Source organism: Neophocaena asiaeorientalis, unplaced genomic scaffold, assembly GCF_003031525.2.
Source record: "Neophocaena asiaeorientalis asiaeorientalis breed wild unplaced genomic scaffold, Neophocaena_asiaeorientalis_V1.1 scaffold500, whole genome shotgun sequence".
Classification (NCBI taxonomy): Eukaryota; Metazoa; Chordata; class Mammalia; order Artiodactyla; family Phocoenidae; genus Neophocaena; species Neophocaena asiaeorientalis.
In genome coordinates, this window is record NW_020171810.1 from 594,097 (window position 1) to 619,836 (window position 25,740).

Consider the following 25,740-nt stretch of genomic DNA (forward strand, 5'->3'; position numbering starts at 1 on the left):
AAGTTTATTGCACCACTAGCCTTAACTTTCCTTAACGTGGTGTTCTAAGTAACAGCCGTGGTTTTAGGATGATCCCGTTACCGTGAGTCACCTATTCTGCTGAGAAATATGGAGAAGAGACTGTGAGTCTGGAGAACTTAGAAAATTTTCTTTTCTTCTTCTTTGTGTGGCCTTTTCTTTCCATTTAATTTCTGTGTTCTCTCTCTTATGTGAGAGGCACTAACGGATTCATGTAAAACCTGTATTTTAATGTTGACCCATCTGCTTTCCAGTTGTTTAGCCTTGGGAGAATTTATTACCCTCTCTGAGCTAGTTTCCTTCCTAGTAAAAGCAAGATATTGCCACTACTATTTTAAGCATTATGCATCACGTGAAGGTGTGTACTTGGTGTGGTACCCGGCTGACCTGCGGAAGGATGATAAAGGATCCTTGCCATTTTCCTGTTACATTAAGCATACACAATATTTCTTACTATAAATCCCTCATTTGTACCTGTAGTGAAAATGTTACAAATGGCATCAAGTAGAAATCGAGGCACGTAATGAAAGAAGTTTAGTGAATGTTTCTTGGGCACCAGGCACTGTGAGTGGAGGAGAAGACAGCTTCCCTGAGCTGTTGGCAGTCTCACGGGTAATACAGAGAAGCAAGCGGTGTTTGCAGAGGGTGTGATGGGTGCTGTGGCGGTGCGGCTGGTGTGCTCTGCAAATGTGGAGGCAGGCCACTCGCTTCTAAGGCGAGAGGAGCAGAAGGGATGGCAGAAAGTCAGGGAAGAGTTCCTGGAGGAATGGGGTTTTGAACTGTGGCTTGTTGAAGGGAGGAAGGAGGTTCCAGGCTGAGGGAACTACACGCAAAAGACCAAAAAGTGTAAAGTAGCATGGGGCATGCAGCGCAAGTCGTTCAGGCTGGCTTCATTGTATCGATGTGTGATACGGCCAGTGCTGGGCGGTGGAGCTGCTGATGACCGGCCCGTGGAAGGCCTTTCTGTCATGCTGAGAAACTTGGTTTGTCTCTTGGGGAGAACGGGCTCGTCATCGCAAGGCTCTCTTCTGAGGTGTGGCATGATCAAATTTGCATTTTAGAAGCATCCGTCTGGTGCGAGGGCATGGAATCTGTTGGTGGGAGACAAGGTGAGGAGAAGGGGGGACATATGCTAAGAGGCTGGTGCAGGGGTTCAGAGGAGAGATGAAGATGGCAGAAGGGATGAAGAGGAGGACACCAACTGAGAGTAACTGAGGAGGTAAGAATCTGTGACTCCTTCATCTTAAAGAATGAAAAAGCATCTGGGGGAATCTCCTAGGTTCTTGTCTTGGCTGCATAGGAATGGAGAATAATAAAGGAGGAAGGTCAGGTTTTGGAAAAAGATGATAAATTCAGTTTTGGATAAATTGAATGTGTGCTGCTTGTGGAATGTGACCCAAGGGAAGGGAAAACCAGGAAGCAATTTGATACATGGGACTAGGGCTTAAGGGAGGTCTGAGCCAGAAATGTAGCTTTTCACCTTGATCGATAATAACGACATAGGAAACAATAAGTAAAATGGTCGCTTTGTCCTTGCACTGTGACAGAGGGACAGACATTTATAATATATCACAAATGAAGCTGTCATTAAAAATGTCCAATAGATCCCCTTCCCCTCCTACCTCAGTTCTCTCCTTAGTAGAGATAGGATATTGCTATTTCCCTTTTCTCTCTCAACCCCCATAGGGCCTTTTGGTTTGAAATACTGCTTTGAAATTAAATAAGGTTGAATTTTGAAGGGTCTTAAATTTTAATATGATACTTTCAATAACTCTGAGCTGCATTTTAATGGGGCTTAGCATAACTTCTGATGCCTCTGGGAGTGCTTCTTAGTAATTTATTATTATTTTATCATTAGCTCTTAGACAGAAGTTGAGAGAAAATTATTAGAACAATCAGGATGTATTCCCTAGGCTGTGAGAGGGATAAGCGTAAGGTCTCGGCTCCAGTGGCTTTCTGTCTTCTCACTCGGCACGCCCTGGCTTCTGTCTCCTGCGGGCTCTGCAGTTTTAGATCAGCATCAAGTTGTCGCTGAGCAGCAGCGTTCAGTGACAGAGTCCTTACAGGTCAGAATTTTTTGGATAATCTTCCACACCCTCACCTTTCCTCCTACCACTCTCTCTTCTTTGTTTCTTATTTCAGCGGACCTTAGGAAATCATATTCTTGGATGTTCTCATTCTATTCCTTTGTGGGCTATACGTGTTTTCCTTAATTTTCCTCTTGTCAGTATTGAGGTTTATGATAACCTGTCCTCTTCTATCTTCTTCCACGTGAATATGCATAGAAAATCAGCCATGCTCTTCTGGCATCCTTAAAATTATAGCTTTGCCTGTTTTTTATTTTTCTTTCTCTCTCTCCTACTATCCATTGAGATGACAGATATTCTAGGTTCAGTCACTGCCACCTCTCCCACCCCCACCCTCCAAATATACCTGTTAAACCTCTGTATTGCTCTAGCGACATGACCACGCTTGCCTTAAATACTTCTTATACTGGGAAGTTTGCTGTCTCGTATGACTGACTTCATTTTCAGCAGCTTCAGTTGTCAAAAGGCTTTCTTTATAATATAAACACGTGCTACTGTGATATGTTAAACAATGTACTTTCTGTTCCTGGTATTTTCTGCTGCCCTCTGACGGTTTTACTTTTTCTGGTTAGCAGTGGGGGAAGAGACACCTCAGCAGAATGCAGAGAAGAGGCAAGTGTCTGGTTTTTGAATTTCAGAAATTACAAAGCCTGGGTCTGACTATAAAACTAAATTTGGAAAAGTCAGGAAAGAAGATTTTGTAGACAAGTTGAGGGAGAGTCAGATAGGGAGTTGAGAGAGCCCAGATATTGGCCTTGTGCTTGAGAGAACCTCTAGGAAGGTTTGATGAATTCTAGAGGAGAGTGAACTTCTCCGTAAGACCTCACAGCAAAACCGCAAAGATTAAGTTTCTGCCTCTCAGCTCAGTGGGGGCTCACAATGAAAATTAAGTTTAGTTACTGAAAAAATGAAGAGAATGAAGTTACATTTCTTGCCCATCTGATTTGTAGGCTGAGATTTGTATGTGTTATTTCTATATTGAAAAACAGTGAGACGTAGTGGGAAATTGCACAGGCTTGGAAGCCAGATTAATTTGGGTTTAAATCTTAGCTCTGCATAATATCCTAGTCAAGTTACTTAATCTCTCTGAGTCTGGTTTTTTTTTTTTTTCATTTGTGTAACTGGAATAATAATACCCACTTTGTGGGAGTGTTTTGATGCTTAGATGAGAGGAACATACAGTCTCTAGAATGGTGTCTGGCTTATAATAGGCACTCAGAAATAACTCTCTCACTTAATTTTTTGTCTCAGTACTGCTTCTTATTTTGTCCTCTTAAGACTTAATAGAATATATCTAAATACTTCTTTCATATGATAGGCTTATAAATATTTGAAGACCAATATCCTCAACAGTGCCTAGCACTGTGTCTTGCATATTTGAGAAGCAGTGTGACATAATGTATTCTGGAGCCCGTTGCTTGGATTTGAATCCCAGCTAGGCCTCTTACTAGCTTGGGTAAGTTACTTAACTTTCTTTGGACCTCAATTTCCTTGTTTGTAAAATGGGATAATAATAATAATACCTATCTCGAGGTGGTTGTGGATATTAAAGATGTTAACACATATAAAGACTTCCAGACGCACGGTAGTTCATTAGGCATAGAGTAAGTGCCTCATGGTGTTAGAGACAATGCTACGTGATCACCTAGTCCTGTTTTATTTTCCTCTTTAGAGCCAGGTCCTGGCTGCTTTTTCTTTCCTTCCTTGTGGGTTAGGTTGGGACCATGTATTTATTCTAAACAGTAGATTATAAGTGGAGGTGACAGGTGTCATTTATGAGCCAAAGCACTTTGCCACATGGATTGTAGAGACCCTCATGTGGATTGTAGAGACCTTCATATGATGGATTCACAAGGTCATACTTGACTGAGTCCCTGAGTCACCATTTAGTAGAGAGCTTCTGGATCCCTAGAGGACACTGTGTGAGCAAGAAATAAACTTTGTTTAAAGCTGCTGAGATTTCAGAGTTAATTTGTTACTGAGGCACAATGTAGTCTATGAGGATTAATGTAATATGGCTGTTATGGTTGTTGACTAGTTGAATACCAAATGAAAGAAACTGTTGAGTCAATTTTAGCAGAGGCCTTTTCAGTGAAGGTATTAAGGAGAGAGGAAGGGATTTTTTTAAGGAAACAGACAGGGTTGAGACAGGCACATTAATTTTTCTTTTTGAAAGAGGTTTCACGTAAGTTTATGACTGGGTGATAGAATTCTTTGCCCTTCTTTTTCTTGCCCCATATCCTATAATAGAAATCTACTTGTTTTAAAGCTTCTTGTATCTTGTTAAACTTCAAACAGTTGTGTTCTGGAGTGGTAATTGATAATTTTATTAGTGAACGAGTTTATCAGATACCATTTGATAGCATTGACAACAGCATGAAAGGAGTTTGAAAAGATAGCTCCAAGGTTAGAGCCGGTTGTTACCGTTAGCTAGAAAAAAAATTGGGAAAGCAAACTTATTTTTAAGGAGAAGATGGTGACTTCACTTTTGGATATTGAGTTTAAAGAGTATTAACATGGTGGTTGGAAGTTTGACACTCCATCTCTTGTGAAAAGCTGAGCTAACAGTGGTTTAGATAGAGACTTTCTGTTGTTAGGCTCAAATAACCCCAGTCCCCCAATTTTATATTTGATAGAGCACATCTTTGAGATTTTAGAACAGGTTTGTGGAAGTATACGATTTATTATATAAACTTCGGACAGACTTTCTATGAGCGCACCATTTGTTCATCGGGGGTACAAACTTATCTTGTTATATGTAGTAACAGAAACCTACATGAAATGAGTGAATTATTTTTTTAAGGACAGGTACTACTGAAGAAAATAGAAAAGTGGAATGGCACTTAAAAATATACATTTGGCTCTGTGAACAAAATGATTTTTTGATTTTTTTTGTTTAATTTCTCTTTTTCAAGGCAAAGTTTCTTCAATAAAAGGATGAGACAGGAGAATTTCTTCTCTGTCAAATTTAATCTGTAGCCATCTGCTGCTGTATCTCATTATGTTCTTCATGTAATTAGAGCAATTAGGCTGAGGCTTGCACTATATATTGTATTGGTCTTGGAAAGAGGGTTGAGCTGTTTGCAGGCTTATTTTGAGAGACTGGAGATTAACGGCCTAATCTTTTAGGTAAACTGATGGAAACCGAGAAATGTTTAAGCTACTAAAAGAAGAAGGGCAGTTTTTTCTCTTCTCTGTAATGTTGCTTTCCTATCACCATGGTGACTAGGTATCTTGACAAACATGTTTTTAATGAGATGAACTCAAAAGGTAATAGAGAAGAAAGGTTGTAGAAGAAAGAGAGGAGAAGGGCTCTGTGGAGTGGTGATTGTGGTGGAAACCTCTCTCCAAAATTTTGACACTGAGCTGCTTGGAAGGCAGGAATGGAGAAAAGGAGAAGGAGAATTGAAAGGAGACAGCATTGATTAGAGATGTACAGAACTCTCTTTTGGGGAGCCAGTCACCTGAATTTGGTTTGTGCACTGAAGAAGGGCAAGGGGGTTAGGTACTGTAACAAAGATGTGCTAAACTATTGTGGGATCCCTCGGATAGGACCGCAGTGCCACTCTGCACAACCAGCTAGGATTAGTGTGCCATTCCACGTCCTGGAAGGGACTTCTCGTGAGGGCTGACAGCTCCTCCTTCCTGCTCTGTCTCCCTCTTTGCCCTTTCATCTTCATTTCAGTTGCCAGTACACTAGTGGTGATTCTCATCACCAATAACTGAACTGTTGCATTATTTTCCAACTGATCTTTATCAAGTCATTATCTACTCCAATTCAACCTACCTGAGGCCACCAAATACATTTTTATGAAACATCACTTCATTTTCGTCTCTCTTTTAATTCACGTGTTTTCCACATTGCCCACAATGCCACACTTCTTACCCTGGCATTCAAGGTCCCCTGAAAGGTTACTGACCCACGTTATCAACCACGGCTCTTCTACATGAACCCTACTATTTCCAGCTAGTCTAGTGTCTTCCCTGTCTTAAGAATGTTTCATGTTCACGTCCACTGCTGCATCTCTGCACATGCTATTGCTGTTTTCTGAAAACCTCTTTATTTCTCTGAGTTCTAAATCCTTCAAGGTCTACCTCAGTACTTAACTATCCTAATTATTTTCTACCACTATTTTCTCTTACATTTTTATTGAATAGTCCTTACAGTGCTCGGAATAGTTGTTTATAACATGATAGATGCTGAAAAGTTGGTGGTGATTGAACCATAGGCCTTTAGATGTGGAAGAACTTTAGAGATCAAGGTGGCCCATCTTGTTCTTAATTTCAAGCAGTTGTGGCACCGAGTCTCTGGGAACTCAGGCGGGCAAATCAGCTTAAAGAAATGAGCTGGGTCTTTACTGCATTTCTTCGTTTACTCTTCTGTCAGAGCCCTGATGTCATTGAACGGTTGACAGAGACAACCATTTTCTCCCGTTTTAAGGGGATTTATCCTGGATGCACTGAGTGTGTTTAGCGTCTGGGTGCGTGCCCAGGGCTGTGTGCATGGAACACTTAATTCTAGGGGCTGTCCGTGCTCCACTCTATTCAGATCAGAACTTATTTATGTGTGCCAGGCCACTGCTGAGCTTGGCACATGGTGGTGGGCAGGAGAGGCCTGCTGGTCTCTGTGCATATGACAAGTTCTGCTCCTGCTGGGCGGGGCATATGCCCGGGTGAGAGAGCAGCAGAGGGGCAAAACACTGGGAGGGGGAGGCTGGGAGTGAGTGCTGAGAGAAGAAAGAAAAGGAGATATTAAAAATAGAGGGGATTGGTATCCACATTCCAAGTGGAAACAGCCAGGGAGAGCGTGGCTGTGATGTCTTTCTCAGTGTCTTGCATCTTTATCTGGGTCCTAGCATCACTTGAAGGTAACTGACTCCAACTCCTTATTCATTTATAGTGTGATCTATGCCTTATCCCAACTCTACTTTAAGAAGGTGTTAATTCTTCATGAAAGGTGTCCATATTTTAGTTCTCCAAGGCTACTTAACTCTTTATTTTAGTTATGCCAGTGAGATCCTGGTCTGCATATCTGAAACTGTTCCATTTATCCTTGAATTATATCTCCAAAGCATTGAGCTCTAGGTTTTACAGATTCAGCCATGGAGTCTGTCCAAAGTGTCCAGGATACAGCTGTCCAGCCCTGTAACCATACTTTATGTTTCAGGCACATGGATTTTGTTGCTTCAAAATGGCAAATTTATAGGGTGTCAGGAATTGCACAGACTATGCACATGCATCCACTCAACAGCTATTTATTGAGCAAGTATTCTCTGATATGAAAAATGTGAAGATCCTTGCCCTCACAGAGCTTCCATTTTACTGCAAGGAGAAATAGACAATAAACAGTAAGAAAAATAAGGATAATGTATACTACGTTAGGAGGTGGTAAGTGCATTGGGAGACAGAAAAAGTACAGAATAGTAAGGAGGTGACTTGAAAATATGTGAATGAGACTAGATATAGCTTAATATTTTCAATTTGAATAAATTTAAACCTTTTTTTTTTTGGCCGTGCTGCACAGCTTGCTGGATCTTAGTTCCCCAACTAGGGATTGAACGCCGGGCCCCGGCAGTGAAAGCGTCGAGTCCTAACCACTGGACTCCAGGGAATTCCCCAAACCTTATATTTTAAAAAAATATGTAATTTGAAGAGATTGTACCTTTTCATGGGTTTTTAGGACCATGAGGAGTCGGGCATTCAGATCCTGGTGTCTGGACCCTACAGGAATAATTGGTTGTTTAGTCCTGTCCATTTGGGACTGGAGAGAAAGACAGGAATAAACCCCCAAACCTCAAGTCTGTAGATCAAAATTTAGTGAGAAGAAGCTCCAAAGCAAAGAAGACATTGAATACCCCCTTTCTGTTCTCATGGACTTGGGAGTTGCTCCTTAAAGATAGAAATGCGAAAAAAAAAAAAAAAAAAAAAAAATGGCTTTTTTTTATATTTTTTTTTTGTGTGAACCCAAAAAAAAAAAAAAAAGAAATGCGTCTTGTTCTAATATTTATCTTCAGTGTACAGCAATAATAATTGGAGTTTTAGGTATTTTTGATTAAATACCTTTTTACTAATAGATTTAAATATGAGTTTAGGAATATGTTATCTTGAACATGCCATTCTTCATTCTTAATTTACACGCTAAAATATTAAGGTGCAAGGAAGGGCTTAAAAAGGTGAGTGGAGAAAGGATGCATTTCCTTTGTCTACCTACTATACTTTCAATCTTTTATTCTCCCTTTTTCTTCCTGTCACTTCTCTTTAGGATAATCAGTGTTACTGAACTGAGGAACTGTATCTCAGAATCAAGATCAAACCACATGTCCTGGCATAATCCTCAATTTTTGATGTTCTGTTTTTCATGCTCATGCATAAAATGTTTTCCCTTAGGTATTTATTTTCTGTTACCTGATTTTCACTCCCTAAAGTTCGCTAATTTGACTGGAGCTGACCTAGTAATTTATAACTTGAAAGTCGTTCTCTGCTCTCTGCCCCGTCTGTGTCCATGCCATGCATGCCCGTTGTGTGCTTCAGTCATTCAGTGCTTTTTACTCTCAAACACTATAATTGACTCTAGTTATATATTTCTTCAGGTTGTTCTCTGGTTAGAGATTTAGTTAGTGAGATAGCAGTAGGATCATCTGTCAGTTCCAGGGCTCACCAGGATTCCCCTCCCGGCTTTGGTGGGGTGTGGAGAGCTGGGCCAGGCTCGTTTTTGTCGGCCTATTGTTGCCTGTTCTGTTTTAGCTGCCCAGCTCTGTGTGTGTGAAGGTAGCACAGCATTATTCTTGGTTTCTTTTTCAGCTAAATATTTTTTTTCCCAAAGAATAAGTAACCTATGTACCTATTCCTATAAATGAAGAGACTGTTTAATAGAGAAGTGTGAATGGAAAGGCAGATTTTAGGGTTTGAAGGTCTTAAGAACTTTTTTAAAAGATCAGTTGTGCTGTCTCTTTCATAAAACTGTGTATCTATTTGAAGTCTGATAGAATTTGAAAACCATAGTAATGAATGTATTACTGAGAAACAACTCAGTAGTACTAATTTCTAGAATAAGTCTGGAATCCTTTTTCTGCTGGTATTTTAAGTCATGATCTTGAACCAGAAAAACCTATGTGAATGTAATTCAAAACCAAATTCAGAACCTTTTCACTCTAATCTGGTGTCTGTTTTGATAATGCCATTATTTTCCTAATCTCAAAGGCTAGAAAAACCATGGGATGATTTTATTTTCTCTCTTATTCAGTATCCTTTACTTCTGTTAAACATTCCCATCAATTTTTCCTTTTAATATCTCTCACCTTACCTATTTACTGTCCATTTCCAAAGATCCCCTGGTTCAGGTCCTCTTTATTTCCCACTTAGTTTGATGTGATAATGTTTGCAGTATTAACCAGTGGCCATCCCCTCCCTATGGTTTCTCTTATACTTACGCTTCTTTTCGTTTGGCACTCTGACTTAGTTTTTAATGAAAAGATTAAACACAGCATATTCTATAGTATAAAAAAGTCAAGTTTTTGACTTTTCAATTTTCGAAGTCAGGTTCCAGGGAGAAAGGGAATTGGTGTGGAAGATTCCAAATCTGCTCTTCCTGTCCTCAGAAAAGTAGAGCTTGACGTGGTGGCACAGAGATCCCCGTGCCCAGCATGGTAGATGGAGCTGAGGTAGCTATGCCAATTCCCATGGCCAGGATAATTTAGGTGGCAACAGGAGGTGCCTTTGTGTGCACAGGGGGGGTATAAATGTGGCCAGGAGAGAGCCAGACTTGGAGAAGGCTTGTGGGAGGGATGAGGAGGATGAGGGAAGGATCTGGGTAGACCTGTTGGTGGAAGAGCTTCAGGTATTTGCGGGGATAAAGGCAAATGATGGTCTTCACCCATCCTGTCCCCAGATCCCCCAAATCTAGCATTTTGTAATCCTTTGGCATTTAGATATAACCTTTGAGAAAGAAGAAACCAGAAATTGATTGAGATTACCCTGAATTGATTGAAATTCAGTTTTTACCATTCAGTGGAATGGTAGCGCCCAAACAGAAATGAAATTCAGTTATACAGAAATAAACTCCAATTTCCTGCATGCTTGAGATGGTGCTTTGCAGTATGTGTACCTGTTACTCTAGTTCCTTTCCAGTGCTGCCTTCCTAATGTTGCTGCTTTCCGTGTGGAGGAATCTACCTACGCTGTTTGCAGTACATGGCCTGGATTTCCAGATTCTTCATAGTCGAGTTCTACCCCATTGTTTCCCACTGTGCTCCAAATTGAACCTCTCATTTAGGCAGGCTGGTCTCCTCCTTAGCCTCATGTCTGCCAGAGAACCCCTCAGCATCTCACCCAACTACTCTTTATTTGCTTATATTTCTCCTCTTTATGTTCAGACAGGGACTGTGCATCTCCTCTTTTATGCCAGTCTAAATCCTATCCATTTTCAAGATTCAGCTCAGATTGTACTGCCTTTTTAAAAGGTTTTTTTTTTTTAAATTTCAAAATCACAATGGTCTTGGTTTAAAAAAATTACAATACTGCCTAGCCCTTAGTTACATAGTGCTATTTGTGCCTTGATTTTTGTTCTACAGCCATTAGTCTTTATTTCTCCGACTAGATGATACACTTCTTGGGAATATGGGTCATACGCCCCCATATTTTTCTTGCATTCTCTTAAATATTAGCACATGATGGGCAAGAGCAGATAATGGAAAATTACTCATTAATTAGCAGGGTAGAAGCCATAGCTGTTTATATTGTGCATGTGAGACAAAGTTTATCTTTATCTGTTTTTGCTGTGTATTTCTACATCTCTACCACTCTAGCAGTTAGATAAAAGAAGCAAGCAGTGTTCTAATCTCATACTTTTACATGTACCTGTCCAGTTTTCCCAGCACCACTTATTGAAGAGGCTTTCCTTTCTCCACTGTACATTCCTGCCTCCTTTATCAAAGATAAGGTGACCATATGCGTGGATTTATCTCTGGGCTTTCTATCCTGTTCCATTGATCTATCTTTCTGCTTTTGTGCCGGTACCATACTGTCTAGAAGCAAGCAGTGGGTGGATGCATGCTCCCACAAGTGAAACAAAGCTGATTTGCTCTAGTTTTAGAAAGCTTGATGGTGTTCGTTTTTCAGGTGTCACTTAAAAATAGGTAGCTGAATAAGTACTCTGTTTTAATGCAGTCGTATACTTCGGTAAAAAGACCTTTGGAATGTGGGCACCTACAGGTTTAACCTCTTTAGTTAATACTTGCTCAGAGTTATTGAAGGGATAGAGAAAGCAAATGCTCTGTCTTAAGTTTTTTTAATTATGTGACATTAATTGCGGTCCCTTGACCGCAAGAATAATTTTATCACAGATTGTAGTTCTGTGTTTCATTTGTTTGCTTGAAAGAAACTCAGCTGGTTTCCTGTCCTGTTCTGTACTTTCTTTTTTATTCAGTATTTGGAGCCTCTTCATAGAGGGGTCGTCCTCCATTTTGTTTTGGAGAGGCTGGATCTTCCTTTTGCATATTACCTCTCTGGCTATAATAATTCCCTGAAGGTCCAGGGCAGGCAGGAGACCTGGGAAAGGAAGGCAGGAGCTGAAACTCGAGAGGCTTCAGCCACATGTTATCCTGTTCCCCTTCCCCACCCTCCCCAGCTATGCATCTCTTTCCCCCAGTTCCACAGGAGAACGCAGAACCCATTTTGCAGAAGTCAGCCGTATGCCCCTCTTCAGGGATGACCTATAAAACATGTATTGTTTTTTACATGTAAAAGTATATAGTGCATCTAATATTTTTTAAGTCCTTAAATGACCCCTTACAAACAACTTGAGTTTTGTAATACTCTGCTTTTAATGCAATCTTATCTGAGTTGTTTTTTTTTTTAATTAAGAAGCTCTCAAAAAAAATCACATGTGTGTGTATACATACACATGCACGCACATGCACACACACACACACACACACACACTTTTCTACTGGTAATGACCCTGTCACAGTAAGGTTATTCCAAAGTGTGCCCTTATTGTGAGAGTAAGGAAGAAGATGCATTAACTTTGGGCGGAATCCTTGCCCTGTTTGGTGATACTGCTTGCCAGTGAATAATAAAAAAATGAAATAAAATAAATAGAAAATCCTCTACAAAGAGAAAACAGTACAACTATATTTATTTACTTGCTTGCTCACGCACTTATTTATTTAACATGTTTCAATAGATGCTGATGAGAAAAAAACACCTGGTACTATGAGAAAGAATGCATAGGAAAGGGGGCCTTTCTGAGAAGGGTGCTTTAAGGAAGTGATGTCTAAGCTGACACCTGAAAAGCAAATAGGAATTAGAGAGTAAAAGGGTCAAAGAAGAGGCTGTTGTCTTGAAGTTGGAAATGGCCGGGTATGTTGGAGGACCTGAGGGCTGGACATGTGGCACAGCGACTGAGGAGCAGAGTGGCAGGTGCTGGAGGCAGCTTCATTTATTTTATTTTATTTTTTAATTATTTTATTTATTTAGTTTTGGCTGCATTGGGTCTTCGTTGCTGTGCACGGGCTTTCTCTAGTTACAGTGAGCGGGGGCTACTCTTCGTTGCGGTGTGCGGGCTTCTCGTTGCAGTGGCTTCTCTTGTTGCAGAGCATGGGTTCTAGGCGCACGGGCTTCAGTAGTTGTGGCGCACGGGCTTAGCTGCTCCGCGGCACGTGGGATCGTCCCGGACCAGGGCTCAAACCCATGTCCCCTGCGTTGGCTGGCAGATTCTTAACCACTGTGCCACCAGGGAAGCCCGGCAGCTTCATTTAGAAATGCTTATATTTAACTTTTAAAAGATGATTCTTGGGTACATGATTGACAGCTGTGGAAAGTGAAATAGTTTGTTCTGGGTCATCAGTTTGCCAAAACAGTAGATTCTTATACAGTCATGTCTAACTCTTAATAGAGAATGTAAAGAAAGCCTAGAGGAGAGATTTAACACAGGTCATACTATGATCAATGGCCTTTATAAGCCTCTTAATCTTTTACTTTAATGAGTGGAATACCTGGACATTTACTTGACACATTTTATATATATATATATATATATATATATATATATATTTGTCTTTGAGTTTAATGTTTTTGGCATTAATTTTTGAAACTCAGTATTTGGCATCCCCTTATGTTTAGTAACTTTTAGAACTTGGGTTACTTCACTGAGAATATAACAATGTGGTTAAGTTAGAGCCCTCCTTCAGTACCCGGTTAAGTTTGGAACGTGTCCTTTTTTTCCCTTTTCCTTTCCCTTCTCCAGCTTATCTATTAGGTAGAATTACAGAAGGCAATGGGAGCAGTTGTCTCTTCTAGACATGGTGCTGTGTTACCACCTCCTGTGCAGGCAGAACCCTGCGCATTCCAGAGATGTCCTGGGAATGGAAATGAGACAAAGGAAGAGGAAGGAGCACTGGGCTGCTGGGTTAAGCTGCGGGATACTCAGTTTATGAAAGAATAAACTGGATGTAGAGACTAGGAAGTGGCAAAAAGATTCTTTCACTTGGCTATCTTAAATTTAAATCTAAATCTGGCCCTTATCACTGTAATCTGGTTGCCTTTTATTTGGGTAAATATGTAGTCTTTGACATACTATCTCAATGCTACCTTTGTACTAACCTAAGTCTGGAAATCCTTATCTATATCATTGGAGATTCATGATATGGAGATGGAAGTTGCCTACAAGAATGAGTTTGTGGAATCTTCTCTTCTACGGGCCTTCATAAATAAGACAGATGTTTTGTTTGTGTGAGGTGGTCTAGAAGTGATCTTATTTGGTGCTAAAATAGGTTAGATTACCTATGAAAGAGCCATATGCTCAGAGCCTTAAAAAAACGAAACCTAACAGCTAGTTAAAAGTATAAAATGTCTTTTCTTCTTTTGGTTTTGCACCTTCTCCTCTTGCCTTGCCCTTCTTCCTGCAGGTAACTTGTGTATTTGCTGTAATGTGTGTACTTACCTTAAGCTAGTATTTCAGACCCTTTTCTCAGCCTGTGACATACTGGTAGGAAGTCCTCAACCCTGAGCCCCTTTCCTTTTCTCTTTAGCTCTGCCCATTCTTTCCCATCCTCTGATTTGCGCTCATTATCTACCTGTGTGTTACTTGTTTCTGAAACACTGTGGTTAATACACAGTCATAGGGCTTCCCTGGTGGCGCAGTGGTTGAGAGTCCGTCTGCCGATGCAGGGGACACGTGTTTGTGCCCCGGTCCGGGAAGATCCCACATGCCACGGAGCGGCTGGGCCCGTGAGCCATGGCCGCTGAGCCTGCACGTCCGGAGCCTGTGCTGCGCAATGGGAGAGGCCACAACAGTGAGAGGCCCGTGTACCGCAAAAAAAAAAAAAAAAAAATACAGTCATAGATATAACCCATCCAACCTTCTGACTTTTTTTCCCACTTGCTATTTTACTTACAAATCTGTAAAGCAAGTATGCAAACCCAGAGTGTAATGATACCCAAGAGCCATCTTTCCCCAAGGTAGTCCAATATACAGAATGCCACAGATGAGTCAAGAGGGAGTGACTGGAAAAACTCAAGGGAAACAAGCACATCCTTTAGGCTTCAAGTGGGAGTGGGGAGGTGCTAGAGTGATTTTTAGAAAACAGTGTGTGGCAGGCTGCACTAGAGGGCCTCCCAAGGATCCTTCTGGCTCCAGTATTCTGAGACCTAAAAAATGTTGCCTAGTCGGAAACCACTGAAAACAAAAGGTTTCTGTACATAGTGGAGCTCATTGTGCTCCTGACCCAGGAAGCTTGGCAGCTAGGCCCATCATAAGACTGTCAGTAGTCAATTCAAATCAATACCAATTAGGGAGTATTAATTAAAATTGCTGCCTCCCTAAGGAAAAGAAAATTGATTCTCTGTTTCTATACATAGATAAAAACAGTGACTGTCTATCTCTATATATAAATAAGTAGAAATATAGTTTTTTTCCCCAAATCAAAAGAAAGGCAATCACACTGAATATCTTTAATGTATCTAATAATAGTAATCTTTTTAGATTACTTTTATAGTGCTTTTAGGTTGCATGACTTCTTTATAGCACCTCAGTACCACCAAACAGAGCTTTTTCTTTTCATTCTTGTTTTACATAGTTCACCTGGCCCTCAACCCTCATCTCCGTGGTCTCTTGTCTACCCATGAACATAATTCTCCCCCCTGGCTAGTGTACTTCCTCAACCCTCATTAGAATGATGGTAATCATGATTGAAATGAGCTGATGTAAATGAAGAGCAGAAGTGTTATTTTTGCCCTGAGTACTTCTGATTATTGTATTTTTATCATGTAGTTTTTGACTTCTGGGTGGATGCTAGTAATTATTGTTGTAGCATCCTATTTTCAGAGAGACAAATTACTGAACTACAGAATGTCAGAGGGAGAATGGACTGTGAAGAGCATATGGTGCAGCGATCCTCAAGTTTTAGTATGCATGGGATTACCTCGGGAGCTTACTAAGGATACCTAAGCTTGAGTTTTAACTCCTTAGGTTCTGATTCAAAGGTCTGAAGTAGGGCCCTTGAATCAGCAGTTTTAAACAAGTGTCTCTGATAATCCTGGTGCGTGTGGTTCAGGGACCTTATTTCTGTAGATCACTGGAGCACAGTGAGTCCACTCTGGTTCACCTAGGGTTAGGAACATGGGCTTCTCATTCTGCAGTTTTATGTTTTAGCAAAATGGCCAGATCTACTACCCTTTGTGGACTGCTTTTGTAAAGACCACCAAAGACATCCTGGTTGCCAAATCCAGTGTGGTTGATTGCAGGTTTCTTCATAAATTGACTTTAACATACAAATTGATTTTGTGTTTTTTTGTGCCTGTGTTACTCTCCCCCCGACACCCCCACCCCCCACCATATTTTTCCCTTCTCCAGGTACTTGCCTTATCCATCCTCATTCATCCTTGTTCTCTTTCCCCAGTTCCCCTTCCTCTGCCTGCCCTTGAAATGTGGTGTGCCACGAAGTTCTGGCTTTTATTTTTGTCTTTCCTTGAATGACCCTTTGTTCACTGTCATGACTTCATGGCCCATTTGTTTGTCTGTGACTCTTAGATCTTGCTCTTTACCCGTATTTCCGGCTACATCATGAGCATTTTCATTTGCTAGTCCCTTAGAAGTTCAAACTCAGTGTCTAAAATTGACCCCAAATCATTTCCCCCCAAACACTTCTTCCACCTGTATTTCCTATTTTAGTAAATGGTCCCACCAGTGGCCTATCCAGAGTACTTGATAGCCAGAGTAGATTTTTTGATACCCTCCTTTTTTATATGACAAAATTATTTTACTTTCAGTAATAAACATGAAATGAAACAAATAATAATGGCCAGGAAATAAATTTTTCTCTCATGCCAGTAACAAAATAAATATTAGAATGCAAAATGAAAGCTTGTAAATTATAGTAATGCAATTATATTGATATAATAGTTGAAAAAAGAAGGAAAATATGTGAAGAAACACTTCCAAAAGTGAATTCTGCAAGGTTCAGAGAATGATTTGCAGGTAGAAAGACAGACTTGAAATAATTCAAGTTGTGTTTCTTCCCTTACAATCACTGTGCTAATCACTGTTTATTTAGAATCTACTCTTCAAACACAGGACCATGTAGTTGGAGACATAACGTGGGTTGAAGACAGGAACTGCATTTGAAGTGAACTCCAGTTCTTTCAAATAAACATGTATCAGAGGCCAGGCCATATAATTACATATGTGTAAATCTCATATAATTAGTGATTTCTGTGAAGTAACTTCCATGTGGAATATAATGTTTATTAAAGGATAAGTAATAAAAATGTGCTAATTCAAAGTTTACATATGTATTATACTACTAAAACTTAATAACCATGGCAAATGTTTAGACCAGCACATTTTCTCAGGGAGTAGTTTATTTATTTATTTTTTGGTGGTACGTGGGCCTCTCACTGTTGTGGCCTCTCCCGTTGCGGAGCACAGGCTCTGGACGCGCAGGCTCAGCGGCCATGGCTCACGGGCCCAGCCGCTCCACGGCACATGGAATCTTCCCGGACCAGGGCACGAATCCGTGACCCCTGCATCGGCAGGCGGACTCTCAACCACTGCGCCACCAGGGGAGCCCAGGGAGTAGTTTATTAATGACATTGTTTAGAATTACTGGTTCATAGTGACAAGAAGAAGATGACTTTTGTGAGCTGTATTATTATTATTTTTATTTTTAAATTGGCTGTAAACAGTGCACCCTGGTGTTGTCCAGCTCACTCCTATGTCCTTACTACTCCACTGCATCCTGCCTTCACGCATTTACCTCAAGCCAGAAACCTTAGAATCACGTTAAAAAATTCCTTTTCTTCTATTTTTTTTAAGTTTACTTTTTTATTCTTTTTTAAACTTTTCTATTATGTGGTTAATTCATTAATTTTGAGATTTTCTTTTTGCTAATGTGAACATTTTGGGCAAATTTCCCTTCACCACTTTAAAAATTAGCTCTTTTTTTGAGGAATGATTTATATACAGTACAATTGACCCTTTTTCTAGTGTACAGTGCTGTGAGTTTTGAGAAATGAATATGGTGTGTGAGTGTGAAAGAGCCTGTGGACCCGCAGACACCTAGTGTTGGAGTCAAGAGGTCTCTGTGCACGGCTTCACAACCAGAGCCAGCTGTTAGGGCCACAGGCCCCATAGTGAGTGGCAGCAACTCTTTGCGGAATAGCCCAGGACCAGCCACATTTCAGCAGGAACCAGTAGAAGGAAGAGAGCCGCCCTATACCTGACAACAGTACTCAGATCAGGGCCCTCTTCTCCCCCCTCGCTGGAAGGATCTTGTGAGCCCCCATATATACTGTCTCCTTGGGTGTTCCTGGAGAAGGGGACGGGGTGACATAGAGCTCTGAGAGTCTGTCCGAGTTCTCCAAAGGGGACCACTTAAACCAGCAATTTTGTCAAGTCAGATTTTAATAGATAAATATTTAAACTGAAGAATTGTTTAAACTGGAAGAGTTTGAAATATTGCTGATTAGCAAATCTGTTTTCCCACTTCCCATGAGGTGCCTAAGGATGATTAAATCAGCCATGGAAATGAAAGAGGCTGCATTTCTTTGCACACGGAAAGTTTTAAAAATAAATTTGCAACATTTTACTACAAAAAGTAACCCTTGCTAAAAACAGGTGTGTAGCCTTGCTAGGTGATAATAAGAGTAATATAATAAACGCATGGGAAAAAGATCAGAAATATGCACCAACAGTCTTCATCTCTGAGAAGTGACATTACAGGTAATTTTTCTTTTTTTTCTCTTTGGTTTTTTCCTCCTAAATCGTCTGAAATAAATTATATACTTTATTGCTAGGAGAAACAAATGCTATTAAAAATAATAAATTAATCAGCCATCAGAGCTAATAATTTCCTTATCGGATATATATGCATTATTACACGGCCTTATGGTATACATTTTACGTGTACATATTTGATGCAATATTTTTTATAGAATTTCATATCCTGTTTTTTATCACCTAATGTTAGAGCATGATCATTTTCCCTTTTCCCTAAAGGCTTTTCAAAAGCGTTTTAAAAAAAGTTATATAATAGTTTGTTGCTGAACCACTTCTCTCTTGCTGGACATTAAGATTGTTTTAAAATTTTTACCATTTTAAGTAATCCTGTAATATAAATAATTCTTTGTAAATCTTTGCATCTTTGTTTCCTTGAGATAGAGTCGTCGAGATGGTATTACTGGGCCAGAAAATAGGAACATTTTCAAAATACTAGGTAGTAGTTTTATTTTATTTCATTTTTTAATTTTTAAAATTTTATTTATTTTTGGCTGTGTTGGGTCTTAGTTGCGGCACGTGGGATCTTTGTTGAGGCATGGGGGATCACTCGTGGTGCAGGCTCTTTGTTGTGACGCACAGGTTTCTCTCTAGTTGTGGCACGTGGGTTTTCTCTCTCTAATTGTGGCGTGTGGGCTCCAGGGTGCGTGGGCTCTGTAGTTTGCAGCATGCGGGCTCTCTTGTTGAGGCACGCAAGCTCCGTAGTTGTGGCGCTCAGGCTTATTTGCCCCGTGGCATGTGGGATCCTAGTTCCCTGACCAGGGATCGAACCCGCGTCCCCTGCATTGGAAGGCGGACTCTTCACCACTGGACCACCAGGGAAGTCCCATAGGTAGTAGTTTTAATTTTAGTGATCCTTTAAGCCTTAACTAAGGACTGAGCTACATTACCTGAATATAGCCTTTTCATTTCACACATATATTATTTCTTAATAAAAACAACAACAGCAACAATTAATACAACCACTTGTATGTGTGCACATGCACACACACACACAGTTGTTCTGTTCTATCTAATCAAGACTTGCAAGTCCATACTCTCCTAAAAATTGAGGACACCTATTTGTCTGTTCTCTTTGAGAGACCTCTCACTCCTTTTTTTTTTTTTAACATTTTTATTTTAGTATAATTGCTTTACAATGATGTGTTAGTTTATGCTTGTTAACAAAGTGAATCAGTTATACATATACATATATCCCCATATCTCTTCGCTCTTGTGTCTCCCTCCCTCCCATCCTCCCTATCCCACCCTTCTAGCTGGTCACAAAGCACTGAGCTGATCTCCCTGTGCTTCCCACTAGCTATCTATTTAACATTTCGTAGTGTATATATGTCCATATATACACTACCACACTCTCACTTTGTCCCAGCTTACCCTTCCCCCTCCCCGTGTCCTCAAGTCCATTCTCTAGTAGGTCTGCATCTTTATTCCCGTCTTGCCCCTAGGTTCTTCATGACTACTTTTTTTTTTTTTTTTAGATTCCATATATATGTGTTAGCATATGGTATTTGTTTTTCTCTTTCTGACTTACTTCACTCTGTATGACAGACTCTAGGTCCATCCACCTCACTACAAATAACTCAATTTCATTTCTTTTTATGGCTGAGTAATATTCCATTGTATATATGTGCCACATCTTCTTTATCCATTCACCTGTTGATGGACACTTAGGTTGCTTCCATGTCCTGGCTATTGCAAATAGAGCTGCAATGAACATTGTGGTACATGACTCTTTTTTTTTTGTTTGTTTTGTTTTGTGATACGTGGGCTTCTCACTGTTGTGGCCTCTCCTGTTGCGGAGCAAAGGCTCCGGATGCACAGGCTCAGCGGCCGTGGCTCACGGGCCCAGCCGCTCCACGGCTTGTGGGATCTTCCCGGACTGGGGCACAAACCCGTGTCCCCTGCATCAGCAGGCGGACTCTCAACCACTGTGCCACCAGGGAAGCCCATGACTCTTTTTGAATTATGGTTTTCTCAGGGTATATGCCCAGGAGTGGGATTGCTGGGTCGTATGGTAGTTCTATTTTTCGTTTTTTAAGGAACCTCCATACTGTTTTCCATAGTGGCTGTATCAATTCACATTCCCACCAACAGTGCAAGAAGGTTCATTTTCTCCACACCCTCTCCAGCATTTATTGTTTCTAGATTTTTTCATGATGGCCCATTCTGACTGGTGTGATCTGATTGTAGTTTTGATTTGCATTTCTCTAATGATTAATGATGTTGAGCATTCTTTCATATGTTTGTTGGCAATCTGTATATCCTGTTTGGAGAAATGTCTATTTAGGTCTTCTGCCCATTTTTGGATTGGGTTGTTTGTTTTTTTGATATTGAGCTGCATGAGCTGCTTGAAATTTTGGAGAGTAATCCTTTGTCAGTTGCTTCATTTGCAAATGTTTTCTCCCATTCTGAGGGTTATCTTTTGGTCTTATTTATGGTTCCCTTTGCTGTGCAAACTTTTAAGTTTCATTATGTCCCATTTGTTTATTTTTATTTCCATTTCTCTAGGAGGTGGGTCGAAAAGGAACTTGTTGTGATTTATGTCATAGAGTGTTCTGTCTATGTTTTCCTCTAAGAGTTCGATAGTGTCTGGCCTTACATTTAGGTCTTTAATCCATTTTGAGTTTATTTTTGTGTATGGTGTTAGGGAGTGTTCTAATTTCATTCTTTTACATGTAGCTGTCCAGTTTTCCCAGCACCACTTATTGAAGAGGCTTTCTTTTTTCCATTGTATATTCTTGCCTCCTTTATCAAAGATAAGGTGACCATATGTGCGTGGGTTTATCTCTGGGCTTTCTATCCTGTTCCATTGATCTATGTTTCTGTTTTTGTGCCAGTACCACACTGTCTTGATTACTGTAGCTTTGTAGTATAGTCTGAAGTCAAGTCCGGGAGCCTGATTCCTCCAGTTCCGCTTTTCTTTCTCAAGATTGTTTTGGCTATTAGTGGTCTTTTGTGTTTCCATACAAATTGTGAAATTTTTTGTTTTAGTTCTGTGAAAAATGCCATTGGTAGTTTGATAGGGATTGCATTGAATCTGTAGATGGCTTTGGGAAGTACAGTCATTTTCACAATGTTGACTCTTCCATTCTAAGAACATGGTCCATCTCTCCATCTGTTTGCATCATCTTTAATTTCTTTCATCAATGTCTTATAGTTTTCTGCATACAGGTCTTTTGTCTCCTTAGGTAGGTTCATTCCTAGGTATTTTATTCTTTTCGTTGCAGTCGTAAATGGGAGTTTTCTTAATTGCTCTTTCAGAAATTTCATCATTAGTGTATAGGAATGCAGGAGTTTTCTGTGCATTAATTTTGTATCCTACAACATTACCAAATTCATTGATTAGCTCTAGTAGTTTTCTGGTGGCATCTTTAGGATTCTCTATGTATAGTATCATGTCATCTGCAAACAGTGACACTTTTACTTCTTCTTTTCCGATTTGGATTCCTTTTATTTCTTTTTCTTCTCTGATTGCTGTGGCTAAAACTTCCAAAACTATGTTGAATAATAGTGGTGAGAGTGGACAACCTTGTCTTGTTCCTGATCTTAGTGGAAATGCTTTCAGTTTTTCACCATTGGAGACGATGTTGGCTGTGGGTTTGTCATATATGGCCTTTATTACGTTGAGTTAAGTTCCCTCTATGCCTACTTTCTGGAGGGTTTTTATCATAAATGGGTGTTGAAATTTGTCAAAAGCTTTCTCTGCATCTATTGAGATGATCATATGGTTCTTATCCTTCAATTTGTTAATATGGTGTATCACACTGATTGATTTGCATATATTTAAGAATCCTTGCATTCCTGGGATAAACCCCACTTGATCATGGTATATGATCCTTTTAATGTGCTGTTGGATTCTCTTTGCTAGTATTTTGTTGAGCATTTTTGCATCTATGTTCATCAGTGATATTGGCCTGTAGTTTTCTGCCTTTGTGACACCTTTGTCTGGTTTTGGTATAAGGGTGATGGTGGCCTCGTAGAATGAGTTTGGGAGTGTTCCTCCCTCTGCTATATTTTGGAAGAGTTTGAAGGATAGGTGTTAGCTCTTCTCTAACTGTTTGATAGAACTCGCCTGTGAAGCCATCTAGTCTTGGGCTTTTGTTTGTTGGAAGAGTTTTAATCACAGTTTCAATTTCAGTCCTTGTGATTGGTGTGTTCGTATTTTCTATTTCTTCCAGGTTCAGTCTCAGAAGGTTGTGCATTTCTAAGAATTTGTCCATTTCCTCAAGGTTTTCCATTTTATTGGCATATAGTTGCTTGTAGTAATCTCTTATGATCCTTTGTATTTCTGCAGTGTCAGTTGTTATTTCCCCTTTTTCATTTCTAATTCTCTTGATTTGAGTCTTCTCCCTTTTTTTCTTGATGAGTCTGGCTAATGGTTCATCAATTTTGTTTATCTTATCAAAGAACAAGCTTTTCATTTTATTGATCATTGCTATCGTTTCCTTCATTTGTTTTTCATTTATTTCTGATCTGATCTTTATGATTTCTTTCCTTCTGCTAACTTTGGGGGTTTTTTGTTCTTCTTTCTCTCATTGCTTTGGGTGTAAGGTTAGGTTGTTTATTTGAGATGTTTCTTGTTTCTTAAGGTAGGATTGTACTGCTATAAAGTTCCCTCTTAGAACTGCTTTTGCTGCATCCCATAGGTTTTGGGTCATCGTGTTTTCCTTGTCATTTGTTTCTAGGTATTTTTTGATTTCCTCTTTGAGTTCTTCAGTGATCTCTTGGTTATTAAGTAGTGTATTGTTTAGCCTCTATGTGTCTGTATTTTTTACAGTTTTTCCTGTAATTGGTATCTATTCTCATTGTGTTGTGGTCAGAAAAGATACTTGATACGATTTCAATTTTCTTAAATTTTCTAAGGGTTGATTTGTGACCCAAGATATGATCTATCCTGGAGAATGTTCCATGAGCATTTGAGAAGAAAGTGTATTCTGTTGTTTTAGGATGGGATGCCCTATAAATATCAACTATGTCCATCTTGTTTAATGTATCATTTAAAGCTTGTGTTTCCTCATTTATTTTCATTTTGGATGATCTGTCCATTAGTGAAAGTGGGGTGTTAACGTCCCCTACTATGATTGTGTTACTGTCAATTTCCCCTTTTATGGCTGTTAGCGTTTGCCTTATGTATTGAGGTGCTCCTATGTTGGGTGCATAAATATTTACAGTTGTTATATCTTTTTCTTGGATTGATCCCTTGATCATTATATAGTGTCCTTCTTTGTCTCTTGTATTAGTCTTTGTTTTAAAGTCTATCTTGTCTGATATGAGAATTGCTGCTCCAGCTTTCTTTTGATTTCCATTTGCATGGAATATCTTTTTCCATCCTCTCGCTTTCAGTCTGCATGTTTCTTAGGAGTGTTGTGTGTCTCTTGTAGATAGCATATATACGGGTCTTGTTTTTGTGTCCATGCAGCCAGTCTGTGTCTTTTGGTCGGAGTATTTAATCCATGTACATTTAAGGTAATTATTGATATGTATGTTCCTGTTACGATTTTCTTAATTGTTTTGGGTTTGTTATTGTAGGTCTTTTCTTTCTCTTGTCTTTTCTGCCTAGAAAAGTTCCTTTGGCCTTTGTTGTAAAGCTGGTTTGGTTGTGCTGAATTCTCTTAGATTTTGCTTGTCTGTAAAGGTTTTAATTTCTCCGTCAAATCTGAATGCGATCCTTGCTAGATAGAGTAATCTTGGTTGCAGGTTTTTCCCTTTCATCACTTTAAATATGTCCTGCCACTCCATTGTGGCATGGAGAGTTGCTGCTGAAAGATCAGCTGTTAACCTAATGGGGATTCCCTTGTATGTTATTTGTTATTTTTCCCTTGCTGCTTTTAATATTTTTTCTTTGTATTTAATTTTTGATAGTTTGATTAATATGTGTCTTGGCGTGTTTCTCCTTGGTTTTATCCTGTATGGGACTCTGTGCTTCCTGGACTTGATTAACTACTTCCTTTCCCATATTAAGGAAGTTTTCAACTATAATCTCTTCAAATATTTTCTCAGTCCCTTACTTTTTCTCTTCTTCTTCTGGGACCCCTATAATTCGAATGTTGGTGCGTTTAATATTGTCCCAGAGATCTCTGAGAGTGTCCTCAATTCTTTTCATTCTTCTTTCTTTATTCTGTTCTGCAGTTGTTATTTCCACTATTTTATCTTCCAGGTCACTTATCTGTTCTTCTGCTGCAGATATTCTGCTATTGATCCCTTCTAGAGAAATTTTAATTTCATTTACTGTGTTGTTCATGACTCTTTGTTTGCTCTTTAGTTCTAGGTCCTTGTTAAACGTTTCTTGTATTTTCTCCATTCTATTTCCAAGATTTTGGACCATCTTTACTATCATTATTCTGAATTCTTTTTCAGGTGACTGTCTATTTCCTCTTCATTTGTTAGGTCTGGTGGGTTTTTACCTTGCTCCTTCATCTTCTGTGTGTTTCTTTGTCTTCTCATTTTGCTTAACCTACTGTGTTTGGGGTCTCCTTTTTGCAGGGTGCAGGTTTGTAGTTCCCGTTGTTTTTGGTGTCTGCCCCCAGTGGCTAAGATTGGTTCAGTGGGTTGTGTAGGCTTCCTGGTGGAGGGGACTAGTGACTGTGTTCTGGTGGATGAGGCTCGATCTTGTCTTTCTGGTGGGCAGGTCCACGTCTGGTGGTGTGTTTTGCGGTGTCTGTGACCTTATTATGATTTTAGGCAGCCTCTCTGCTAATGGGTGGGGCTGTGTTCCTGTCTTGCTCGTTGTTTGGCATAGGGTGTCCAGCACTGTAACTTGCTGGTTGTTGAGTGGAGCTGGGTCTTGGCATTGAGATGGAGATGTCTGGGAGATTTTCGCCGTTTGATATTACATTGAGCTGGGAGGTTTCTTGTGGACCAAGGTCCTGAACTCGGCTCTCCCACCTCAGAGGCACAGCCCTGACACATGGCTAGAACACCAAGATCCTGTTATCCACACGGCTCAGAATAAAAGGGAGAAAAAAAGAAAGAAAAAGGTTAAAAAAAAAAAAAGTTATAAAAAACAAATAATTATTAAAAAACCTTTTAATAGTAAGTTTAAAAAAAGAAAGAAGAGAACAACCAAACCAAAAAACAAATCCACTAGTGGTAACAAGTGCTGAAAACTATACTAAAAAACAAACAAATGAAAAGGAAAGACAGAACCCTAGGACAACTGGTAAAAGCAAACCTATACAGACAAAATCACACACACTGCAGATATTCTGCTATTGATCCCTTCTAGAGAAATTTTAATTTCATTTACTGTGTTGTTCATGACTCTTTGTTTGCTCTTTAGTTCTAGGTCCTTGTTAAACGTTTCTTGTATTTTCTCCATTCTATTTCCAAGATTTTGGATCATCTTTACTATCATTATTCTGAA

General features: G+C 39.7%; 1 protein-coding gene across 1 annotated transcript in view; it reads left to right on the plus strand.

The window, feature by feature from the left end:
- The first annotated feature begins 1,166 nt into the window (after positions 1-1,166).
- IGSF11 (immunoglobulin superfamily member 11) overlaps positions 1,167-25,740 on the plus strand; it is an 89,943-nt gene continuing 65,369 nt past the window's right edge. Inside the window, exon 1 of the mRNA XM_024765356.1 lies at positions 1,167-1,237. The gene's annotated coding sequence lies outside the window, so the exon portion shown is untranslated. The remainder of the gene's footprint in view (positions 1,238-25,740) is intronic.